This window comes from Aptenodytes patagonicus, chromosome Z (assembly GCF_965638725.1).
Source record: "Aptenodytes patagonicus chromosome Z, bAptPat1.pri.cur, whole genome shotgun sequence".
NCBI classification, from domain to species: Eukaryota; Metazoa; Chordata; class Aves; order Sphenisciformes; family Spheniscidae; genus Aptenodytes; species Aptenodytes patagonicus.
The window spans coordinates 209,113-221,591 of record NC_134982.1 but is presented as its reverse complement, the minus strand read 5'-3'; positions in this window follow the sequence as shown (position 1 = coordinate 221,591).

Here is a 12,479-nt window from a genome sequence, read left to right as displayed (position 1 = left end):
CATACAGAAGGGATTTTGAGGGACAACATGGTGCAATATAGCCAGCAAGGGTGGCACAGAGAAGGGAAAGTGTAAGAGAAATTTTCTGTGCATTTGCATACCAATCAACCAGCAGCAAGTAGCTGGGCAGAGCTACAGCACACTGGGAACCTGAGAAGAGCTGCTGGAGAGCTACGGTAGAGGGAACAAAAAGAAATTAATCTGTGGCCTCTCCTCCTTTTCCATCCCAGCTGTTTGCTTGTGCAGGCAGAAAAGGGAGTAGCTGTAACCGTAAAAGGAGATTGGCTTCCAAGGCTTCTGCTGGGGCACAGCCTGAGCAATGACATTCACAGCTACTGTTCAAATTAAAGCAACTTCAGCTCGGTGTATGTTTGCTGTGAGTTCAGGGTGTTCCCCTCAAGAGCAGAAAGCAAGCCCTAAATTACGAGTTCTCTGGAGAGGCTCCCAAAATGTGGGAATGGGAGGAAAGACAGGAGCGATAGGAAGGCAGATCTCCTTCACAGCATGCAGCAGGACCCCCATCAAGGGCAGCTCATTATACCTGGTCCTCTGCAACAAGCAAACCCAAACCACCAGTCCCAGCTGCAGCCAGGCTCTGGCATGGAAACCAGACACGCCTAAGCAGCGAGCAAATAGGGCTGGGAGACTTGGGGAGGCCAACACTGATGCAGTGGCCACCCGCTTTTGGGAGCTTCCCAATTCCAAGCATGCTCAAGGAACTGAGCCTCCTTTGCCACTGCAAGTACCCCAGGGACCCTGGAAGACAGAGCACCCTCTGATCTGCACTGTGTATGTGGAGCCACAAGTCTGGCAGGCCTTTCTAACAGGAAGATGGTTTCCTGAAGACCAGGAGGTGAACAGCACGTTGTAAAGCAACATGAGACACCAGTGAAAAGGCAAAAATCTCGGTTTGCATGCCTACAGGCATTATTTCCTCTTGTAAATTATAAAGAAAATATTTAAACATTTTTACGTGAGATCTGACATTTGAATTGTTTGCTTTTAATTAATGTTGTGACACTGACAGTCAATTACAACGATGACATTAATACTTCTCTTTTCTACACCTTCTTTCCTCTGAGGATTTAACAATAATGGATTAAACCTCATAAAACTTCACTGTGAGGTAGGAAAGGGATCATTTAACCTCCACTGTTTTGCAGTCACTCTTTTGGTTGAACACAGAGGTACTTAACATTGCACATTAACTCTAGCAAGCGGATTAGAACAGAAATTAATTAAGGCTTCAGGGAGCATTTAGGCAGGCAGAACAAAGCGTCAGTGTCAGGTCTGGGGTTAATATATGGGTGCTTCACTCTATTCACCCTGTACAAACGCAGGGATTTCTGATGTCCATGGAGGCAGTGCCTGACAGGTATATATGTATCTCCTCCCGTTGTGTGCCTTCCCATTGAATCCCTTCTGCTCTTCAGCGAGGTAGAGAGTTCACTGAGACCCCTTCCCAAGTATCCAGCTACAGAGAAACTGCCTGACCAGGACTGCAACCACCCGTTCGGGAACGTAGTGACTATTCAACTGGAGCTGCGCTCCTCGGCGCCACAGCCAGTCCCACCTCTCCTGTTCAGATTCAGCTGCCTGAAGTGTGGGCACCCAGTGTGTCCCGACAGCGCCAGGCAGCACCCGCAGCCAGGCCAAGCGGGCTGGGTGCGGCGGATGGCAGGGCTGAGCTGGGCAGGGGCAGGCACGCCCAGCTGGAGGGCAACAGCCAGTGCCTGCCCTGGACCCGAGACAGCCATCAGCGCAGCCCCTGCACAACAAGGCTCGGACCCGCCTGCCAGCAAAGCCTAAATAAAACTAATTTTTCACCTGCTAATATTGGTTAACACTGGCAATGCTAAATGGTCAAACGTGCTCCCGTTTAGCTGACTGAAGTGTGCTTTAGTGTATAAAAGCAAAGCTTTCAAGAGTGGATGAGCTCCTCTCAGCTGTTGCATTTCACAGTGTACAGACATTTTGCTGACAGGTTTGTAAGGGCTGGCTGTGGTGCAGCGGGTGGCAGGCACCATGCTGGGGTGGGTGCACGATTCACCCCGGAGCAGCGGGGCACACAGGCAGTGCTTGGCTGCCATGCCACCTGGCTCAGATTGCCCTCAGGGCCATGCATCTGTGAGGTCTTTGGGAAACGGCACGGAAACAAGTCAGTGAGGCTGTAGAACATGTGGAAAAAAAAACCAAACACAAACCACTGTGGCAAGTTTTGAATGCATCTTCATGGGGACACTCACTCACTTATCAGTGGGAAAGTAACAGAAAATGACAGCATGGGAGTTTACAATAGCCCAGCGAGGCAGCATGGAGCTAGCCCTTTCCATTGTGCACTGGGCCATACTGAGACGCTTTCCAAAACGTTCAGTTTGCCAGCAACAAAAATGCCCTTGAGAAAGGCTGTGAGACTGGCAGGAAGCAACAATGAGCAAGGGGAAGTGGGACACCAGGTCAGCCAGAGCCACCTCATTGCATGCAATCGACACCACAGGAAGCAAAATGCTCTGCTATGGGAAAAGCAAGCTGGCACGGCAGGCCCTAGGGCTCGGAGGAGAGGCGAGCACGGTGCATCCCTCCTGCTGAGCCCAACTGCTGGGCATTCAGACCGACGGAGCCAAGGGGACTCGGCAGACCAGCTGCATGTAGCAGGCACAGCCAGCTGGCGTTGGGACAGCTTCCTGGTGGCGAGAGACAAGTGCCTGGGCCCCGCGGTGTGCACCGTGCCGGTGCGAGCCCTGGCCACCACTGGGACTCTGCACCTTATGGTGCCGTGGACGCGGTGGCGTGGGGACAGTGCACAGAGGGGATGACGTGTTGCAGGCAGGCGGTGGTTTCTCTCTCCGGCTGCCCAGCTTGCCCAGGCCGTCTGCCTGCGGCCAGAGGGACCAGCCCACGGACAGCGATGGGGAAGGCTGCAGCTCAGAGGAAAGGGGGTAAGAAGGAACAGGCTGAAGCACAGCTGTGGTGGGTGGTGCAGAGGACTCGTCACAACGTGACAAGGGGAACCATGCCCCACAAGGAGCAGAACATTCAAAACTAATAAAACACATTTTTTAACTCTATCATACAGTTAAACAGTGGAACTCAATGCCACAGAAAATGATGAATATCAAGGTTTCAGCAATGGTAAGAAATGCATTTATAGGAAATACAAACATTTTGGAAGGATTCCTCCATCTCTTATTTTGATAGAGTAATACCTGTGCAAGAAACCAGATGACCTCATGTCTGCCCTGTAGGGTGTCTTTGTTCACATTGCAAGAACCTGGAATAATGCGATCTTGAGATGGATCGGGTCTGGCAGCAGTTACTGCATGGGGGGTAACTAGTCTACTAATTTAATCCAACTAGTCTAAGGTCAGAGGCCTTTGACTTCCATGCAGGTGGAAGCCTGCTTTTCACCCTCACACATACAGTGTCACAAAGTGTGATTTAGCTACAGGGTCTCAAACAAGGTTTGGTTGGGCTGTTGGCACTGCTTCATTGCTCAGCTGAAATAAGACTTGATTTAGTCATAAGAATACAAGAGACAAAAGCACTTCAGTGACAAGGGGTGTGTACGCACACATCTTGAAGTGATGATACTTTTATTCGGTGGAGAGTAGTCTTGAATTAATCCCCCGAAGTGTCTGGGTTGAGGGCTGTGCTGTTCAGAAACAGTCCGAAAAAGGGAGTCACAAGGTTGCTGATGACACTAAGCTATGCAGGGTAGTAAAAATGAAAAATTATTGCAAAGCACGGCAAAAGGACATCGCAGCACTGAAAAAGGTGAAAAAATGGCACAGGAGAGTCAATGTAGAAAAATGCGACATGATTCAGAAGTGAACAAACAGGTCTGAGTTTACATACCAAATGGCAGACCCCGAACCAGCCATTGCTAATCAGGAAAGAAGACTTAGAGTGGCAATTGCTAGTGCTATGAAGTTGTCAGCCTGGCACATAGTAGCAATTGAAAAAGCAAATAGATTATTAAGACAGGAATACAAAAACAAATAGAAAACATAGTTATACCACTAAATAAATCCATGAACACCTGCATAAGGAATACCTTATTCAGCTTGAATTCCCCACCAGCACCTCAAAAGACAGAGCAGACCTGGGATAGGCACGTGGAAGGACAAATACTGGAAGGACTTCTGCACGGGGACTGTCAAAATGGGGCATGGCTCATCAGCCTGAGTAAGGGATGGCCCAAGCAGATATGCCAGAGGTTACTAAAGCCATAGTGGTGATGAACAGGGAATGACTGTTCCATGCATGAGAAATGGGAGCATCCACATGAGATGGAGAGTTCAGACGCGCTTCTTCATCAAGCATGTAGTTAAAATGGGGAACTCTCTGCAATGGGATGTTACAGATCCTAAAAGCTTACATGAATCAAAAAGTGATTAGACAAATTCATGGAAGAAAGATCCACTCAGGGCTCTTTAAAGACAAAACCAGCTTCTCTGGCTTTGGAACTCCCTGTTACAGCCCCTTCTAGGCATCCAGTGGTTTTGGCTTTGTCAGAGACAGGGCTTGAGCTAGACAAACCTTCGGTCTGATCTGGGCAGGCTAGCTTTAGATTCTTTCTTATCCAAGTTGCAGCTTTTTCTTGCAAGCTGAGATCTGCAAGTCATCTTCCCATCATGACATCCTCTGCAGCCCTGATGGCCCTGACCCAACGGCCAGGAGGTGCCTGCCCCTGCACTCCTGGGCTGTCTGTCCTCTCTTCACCCCATAGCCATGCTTGTGGTGCAATGCCAGACCCTCACCAGTCCCATTTGTGCCCCTCCCATGCAGTATGGGTTCTCAGCGTGGCATCCACTGTTTCAGTCTAGCATGCCACAGGGGTGTCTGCAGCCCCAATCCTTCATGCTCTCCCCACCCCAGGATAACAGTACACATGGCGGCTATGCACTTTGCTGTACCTCTAAACTCAGCTAGAAATATGTCTAATTAAATGAATGCATATGTGTTGTCCAGTGCATGGCCCCTTTAATGACTCCCATGTGTATCTGCTTCCTTTGTTTATAGGGTTACTGGGCATGATGCATGTATGTATTGCCCACCCCTGCATGGTGCCCCTTAGTACTTGCCTCCATGGTACCCCCTGGTATTCATAGGGCTGGTCTTGACTTGCTCAGGGAGGTATTTAGCCCTGTCTTGGCCAGCCAGCCTTCTTGCAGAGTTAGGTACAGCAGAAGTTGAACCTGGCTGACCACAATCGCTGTACTTCTAGACTTGTCTGTTTTTTTTATTTCTGGAGGGCATTTACAGATGCACAACTTGACCTGCCAAAGGCCCAAATGTTCTCAGTTCTTAACCTCTGTGTATCTGTGGGGAATTCAGTACGGCAGGCCTATTTAGTTTTAAAAGGATTTTTATATAACTCTGACCTTTTCATTCTGTTAATATTACCTTTCTCAGTACACCCAGCATACACACGCAGCTGCCAGGCCAATAATGGGACACAGAAAAACCTATTTTATTTTAAAACCTTTCTCAAATATTAGGGCAGTTCAGGAATCAATTCTTTGTATTTAAATTTCAGATTATTACTAAAAGGTTATCTGTCTAGGCTCCTGGAAGGACAAAGGGTGGGTAATGGAGTGAAAAGAGAAATAAGTACAGAAGATGGCAAACATAGCAGGCACAAGCATATCCGACCTATGTCCCTGGGCTTTGCATACAAACTGGGTTCTGTAGCCAGAGGTGGATGCAGAAGGAGCATGAAAGAAGGAGCACTTCTTGTCTCCTCCCTGAGCACTTCCTTACTTTGAAAAAATTGTATTTTCTCCTCAACAGTGACTGTACAAAAACTGGTTTTAATGTTATTTCTTTCATAGCTGGGAAAAAGATAGCTTTCCTTCCTAAGGGCCAAATGGTCCGTTTGAGGGCATTGCAGTGAGACACCTTGCAGTGCAGCTCACTGGAAACATCGAGAAGAGGACCGTGTGGGCTGCCAACAGGACAGGGAGACCTTGTCCTCACAGGACAGCCCTGCACTGCAGAAGATGCCAGGCCGTGGCAAGCCCTCCAGCAAGCCACATGGGGACCGAGCGCAGACCTCACATTTGTTGTTGGGCAAAATGCCACTGCGCAAAGTCCTAGCCAGCACTTTGCCTGGGCTGCCTGTGCCCCCGCAGCGTGGCGGGCAGAGGTCACTGTCCACCAACAGGCCCCCTGGGCAGGCTGTGGGTGTGCCTGCGCAAGGCACTGCCCAGTAGGGGCTCAGGCGACATGCCCTCCCCGGCCCAGAGGACTACCATTGAGCAGGATAGCCCTGCACCACCTCGGTGCAGGTGGCTGCAACCTGCCCGTCAGTGCAATCACTGGGGTCGGCAGCGAGACTGAGTCCCGGCAGATCTTGACACTTGTGGAGATCCGTATCGCCACTGAAAACATCATCCAGGATGATTGATGCCAGCCAGGGGCGAGAACAGAGCCGTGTGCTGAAGCACCATGCTCTCTTCCACTGCTATAGGGTGTTTTGGAAAGACCTAGTAAAGCAAGGCATTGGAAATGACCCAAATTCATCTGGAAAAGGAACTGGAAGCACTACAGTTTTCTTCTCTGACCCCCTGGTTTCTACTTTGAAGAAAAAAATGTATTTGGAGCAGTAATGTGGCTATTAGCAAACTAATGTGAGCATTGTATCCTTCACAGATATGTCCCCTAATGTGATTTGGCAGAAGCCTTTATCCAGTTCATTTATTTTATATTCTCAAATTCTGCTATTTTGTATTCAATGATTCTAATATGATGGCGGGTATGGAGGCACTGCATTATAAGTATTGCTCTCTCTGAGTCCGTCCGCCACTTGGCTAACATTGCCATAGCTCTGTGTGCCAGATTCATATTGAAGGTCAAGTACAACAATATTTCCTGGTTTAAGTGACTGTCACTTTCTCAGTTAAAACGCAGAGCGCTCCCCAATGAATGCAATCAGGCTGTAATTGGAGGAGCTACCATCTCAAAATACCACTTGGTCATTACATTTACATACTGTTGCTGTTAGCAAAATGAGCAGAGCCCTTTATATGCAGAGAGACATCTCTTCATCAAGCAGCACCAGCATTGCTCCGGACGGTTTACCTCACCAAGATGTTTCCCACACATGATGTGCTCCACTCATGTAATGTCAAGCACTTTCCAAATGCTCATAAAAGTCAAGGCACAAGCATCAAATAGCAGACTCTACAGCCAGAGGCCAAATTTGTCTCCACTGAACTCAGTGACCAGGGGCCAGATCGTCTTATATGGTGCTATGATTGAGGCCTTCAAGTGCCATCACATATATAATTTCTTTTTTGTTTTCCTAAGCAGTGTTTTAGCCTCAGTTCTTCAGTGCAGGTTAAGCAAATAGCAAATAGTTAACGAATATTATTATCAGCCAGCTCGGCTGCTGATGCAACACTGCTGATCTTCCCAGGTAATATAGTTACAGAAGAGAGATCATGGAAAAGTCATAAATAGTTCCAAGACACTGAGATGACAAGAAATTAAAAGCTGCAGATAAACTTTGAGGAAAAAAAAAATCAGAACTGTTTAGGAATTAAAATGCATTGGGAAGGCACAGAAGCGACATGACCTTTCCTCCGTAGAGGAATTACCATCAGTCTCTAAGCTTTCCAGCACTTTACAGCTGTGGCTCTCAGAACAGAGCCATACCTCAATCTGGAAGCAGACAGAGGTTTTTAAGGTGTTCCTGCTCTCCCTCCTCATCTTCACCCCTGCCGTTCTGTGTTCACCTCACCTGAGTTAAGGCTGAGGAATCTGGCTTTATGAGAGCTCCCAGACCCTTCCAGAAGCAGTTTCACTTAGGCCAGGACATTTTCTAAAAAGATGTTAGATTCAGCTGTGCCAAAAGTGAACCGACCACAGGCCAAGGAGGCAGTAGCAGAGCTCTTGATTTAACTATAGATCAAGTCTATGCTTGATCCTTGCATCCTATGATGCTCCTTGCATCTGTACAGAGTTTCTCCTGGGATCTGGGGGAGACAACGGCAAACACCTCACAGCAGACACACGTACCATGTCCCCATTACAAAGAAGACATCAGCACATCAATGCCTGCGTGCATGGCCAAAAGCACCCAAGAAACATTAACCTTTATTGGTAACGCTTACTACAAACCCCCAAGATTATCTATTTTCCTGCTTCACAGGAGATTCGTCAGGTATTAATATCACTATTGTGATTAATAAAAAAGTGGTAATCTGAGCCTGCACTCGAATAAATGACTGGTGTTTCATTCAGTGTTGCTCAGTAGAGTCCCTCCTTGTGTCAGACACAGCGGCAGGCACTCTCTGGAGCTGTATCTGCGCAAGTGCTTTGGGCAGTTGTGGTCATGTCTTGCCATGAGCCACAGCCCTGGGGATGGGGCAGAGGTGGCTCCAGGCTGGCTGGCGGCACAGGTGGAGTTCGGCATTGCCTTCCCGGCTGAGCCATAGGGCAGGTGAGCTGCCACAGGAAAGGTGGGAGCTGGAGGGGGTACAAAAGAGAGCACTGGCACACCAGTTGCTGCTGCTGGAAGATGGGGGGCACAGAGTACTGCTGAAAACTACTACTGTCCCCAAAATACCTGCCCTCATCCCCCACCCCTACTGCTGCCTGGGCAGCAGCCTATGGGCACCGGGAGGCAAAGCAGAGGCAAGGCTGGTGGCAGGGACATTTGGGTCCCACCCTGGCAGTCGCTGCCCTTGGCCCTTCCAAAGCCAGTGCTGACAGGAGGACATCAACCACTTGCAGGGCAAGAGGAGGCAGCAAGGGGGTCTAAACCCCAAATGTTGCCAGCACCAGAGCCCCAGGGGTAACACCAAGCCAGTGGCAGGAAGGGAAGAGGCAGAAGGCGGCAGCGGTGCCTTCTGGTCATCTTCTGCACAGTGTTGTGGCTGTCCTGAACGTACCCCAGGTGCTGTGGGTCTGTTCAGATAGCTTAAGCAGGAGGAGATAGCTTGTTCCCCACTTACAAAGGAGAGCAGATCCACAGAAAGATAACAGATCATGGACTTGAAAGATACAAATGAGGCAACTTTAGGAAGAGCTGTGTCAGATATTTCCAACAGAGTCCGGTTTTGCAGTGATGACAAGCCCATCAGCCATGACACTGAAGCACTATATCACACAGAAAAAGCAAGCAGAATAGCGCATAAGGGAATCAGCATGCAGCCTCCCATAACTCACCTTCCACCCTAAAGAGGACTGTATTAGAGCAACATAGGAGTCCTGCAGCTGATGAAAGACCTGCTCTTGACTTAGCATCAGGCCCCCTATAAATACCATACAAATGTAATTGCACTGAGGGGTGACAGGATGGTGGAGTTGGACATTTGACAGTCACAGCTCAGGTACCGTGCCATGCCTGCTGGATGTCTCTCCATTGACCTCTGGACTATGAGACTGTGCAGCTGGGTATGTGGGGCCATGTGTTGCGGGGGACAGTTGAAGGGACAGACAGATTTTGTGGAAGTGTTCTGCAGAAAGCCTACCGGTGCAGACAACGGTATTGCTGCTGCTTCTGTACTGTCTCTTGACGTAATGCAGTGTTGAGAGTCTGATTATGACCATGACACCGTGTCTGTGGGCTGACACAAGGCATGACAAGGGGAGAGAACAAAATAAGTGACAATTAAGCCTGTCACTAGAGCTGAGAACCTTTGGGAAGGAGGCTGGGTGAAACCTTTCTGAGGCTGGTGAACTTTATGGACACTCACCACGCACAACGAATGCAGGGAGCATTTCAGATCATTTCAGATTCAAGCTAAGCTGGTTTTATGCAAAAGCTTTAGCAGTTTTCATAAGAAAAAGAAACAAAAAAATCCCATAAGCCATCTCAATGTTCTCCCCTCCACCAGCAAAAAGGGAAACCTAACACATTACACACATTTTTAGTTCACCAAGAGATTGTTCTTGAATAAGGATTAAATATTTCCTTTTGTTAGAATTTTTTTAAAACCTTTTTACCTTCCCCTTATTTATTCTTGGGCAGTTTTAAAAATTAAACATTTTTTTCACTTGGAAAAGCCTAAACATTTTTTCAAGTTGTTTCTGATTTTTTTCTATTCCTTGGAGGAAGGGGAAGGAAAAGAGAACATTATTTGCTAAATTCAGTTGAATGTTCAGATAGTTTGATCCTTTTCTCTCCTTCCCCTTTTCCCCCAGAAATAGAAATCATTTTCACAAATAAACTATTCCCTGAAACAAATCTACTCAGCTGTTAACAGGTTAGCTATCCAGATACTGGGTTGCAGAGCAGACTAAAAATGTTGACTCGTACATTTAGAAATACAACCATGCAAAGTGACATTCTGGTTGAAAACTGTGCCCATGAATAGATCCTTACCAGCTACCAAGACAGATAATAAGATTCATGAGAGAAGGTACACAAGACAAAAGCCATGCATGCTCTAAAACAGTGGTCTCCAAAGTGGGGTGTGTGCACCCATTGGGGTGCAGGAAGAAAATATTTTTTGTACCATTAAAAAATAAAATAAAATATAATAAAATAAGATACTTTTAAAAAATGTTTATTTCACCTTTATCTCACCCTTTTTTAATTTTTATTTTTGTGTAAGTTTTATAATGTCCATGATATATTAGCACAGTAGTACATTTATGTAATTTATAAATAAATATACAGATATTGGGGGTGCATGCTCAAAAATTTTTTACTGATGGGGTGTGTGATCAAAAACATTTGGAGACCACTGCTCTAAAGAAACATCTGTCTCCTGGCACTATAGCATGAGACAAAAACACTTTTACTGTGGACAATGGCAAGTCTGTTTTTGCAGAAAATACTTCCAGGTTAGGGGCTGCTGCCAGTGATGCAGGGGGGACACCAGAGACCCTTTCCGCTGGCAGCCCCAGGAGCCACAGCAAGGCAGGAACTGTGCTGAGGGCAAAACCCATCACACCTCCAGGATAAGCGCCAGACCCCCCTTTTCGAATTGCCCCCAGAAGGCATTAGACATCTGCACTGCTCTCAACATATTCTGGGTAAGGAAATGGTGCTTTTGAGGCTGCTCAGAGACCACGGAGACCCCTTCCTTGGCTCCAGACAGAGCAGATGTAGGCAGCAGCCCCTTCCTCGGACATCTCTCCAGGGGAAGGCACCATCTGCTATAACCTGCTCCAGAGGCAAGAGGAAAGGAGTTCTCAAAGACTATTTACAAAGGAATCCTTGCTGAGATGTTTTAAATTATAAAACTCTTGCTGTCCAGCTAACACTTAGCCTTAAAGCAAAGAAAGGAATTTTGTTGAGATAAAGGGCAGATAAATTTGAATGCAATACAAAACCAAAATAAGATACAATGGCAAAATAAGACTGCGCCTTGGAGGCATGCACTGAAAACAATAGATAAATCAGAGCCTTCACGAAGCCCCAGGGAAATGTCTGTACTTAGATTTTCAGTGACTGAAAAAAAAGCCTCTCAGAAGAGTGAGACTTAAGCCAGAAAGACCCATTAATAACCCCAAACATGAAGGCCTACATTTCCACAGTGACAGGTCATTCTGAGAGTCTTGCCTGCTGGATGCCCAATTTTAAGGAACCTTAATGGGATTTCAAAGACAAGGCATGCAGTATTGCCTGAGACTACCTGGTCTGTGGTCTAACAGAAGCATCTGAAATTACTTCAAAAATCACTTTTAAGAGCAAAGGTGTGTACCTGGCGTCATATTCCACTGTACTGTTTTTCACACACAGAAAAAACAACCCTTCAGCACATCAGTGGATATTATGCATGTGAAAATGAATGAGACTGAAGTGTTGAACATAATGAAGCCACACATAAACCACACAACAAGGAGGAAAGAGGTACGTATAACTCCCTGCCAGCTGCCACAGGAGAGCTGTTAGCATTCCTGTCTTTGTCAGAAATGTGATTTCATGCAGGAGGCAACTGAGTCAGGGTTACATTCCCAGCAAGCTGGCTATCGCAGCACATATTGTCAGCTCAGCTTTGTGGCTCAGAGAATGGTATAATGTTCAGAGATTGATTTTTCTGAGAAACTGAAGAGAAGTAGACACCGGGTCTAGTGCGGAGTCCACTACAGCTTTGCTCAAGTGCGTAATGTTGGGTGAAAATGTTGGGTGAAAACGTGGACTAACAAGATCTGAAGACAGAGACACCTGGTCCTGCATAGTTCCTCTGACAACAAACTAAAGGTAATGGGAGGAAGTATTAGGATCATGATACTGCTTATGGACATGGTAAAAGAAAAGCAAACTGAGGCTGGCCAAGAAGGTGAAGAACAGTATTGTCTACAGGGTGCACATGGGCCAGTGTTGCTTCCAAAGCAATGGGTTCAAAGGAGATGTGTTTAGTGAATACGCAAGTTGCCTGCTGACATTTGTACTTCAGTCCCTTTTCTCTGAAATATGTCCCTTCTCTGACATCTTTTCCCTTTCAACGCTATTGCTTGGCAGATACAGCAGAAGCTTCTTTCAGAGCAAAGGAGGCTGCTTTCCACTTACTTGCACTCAG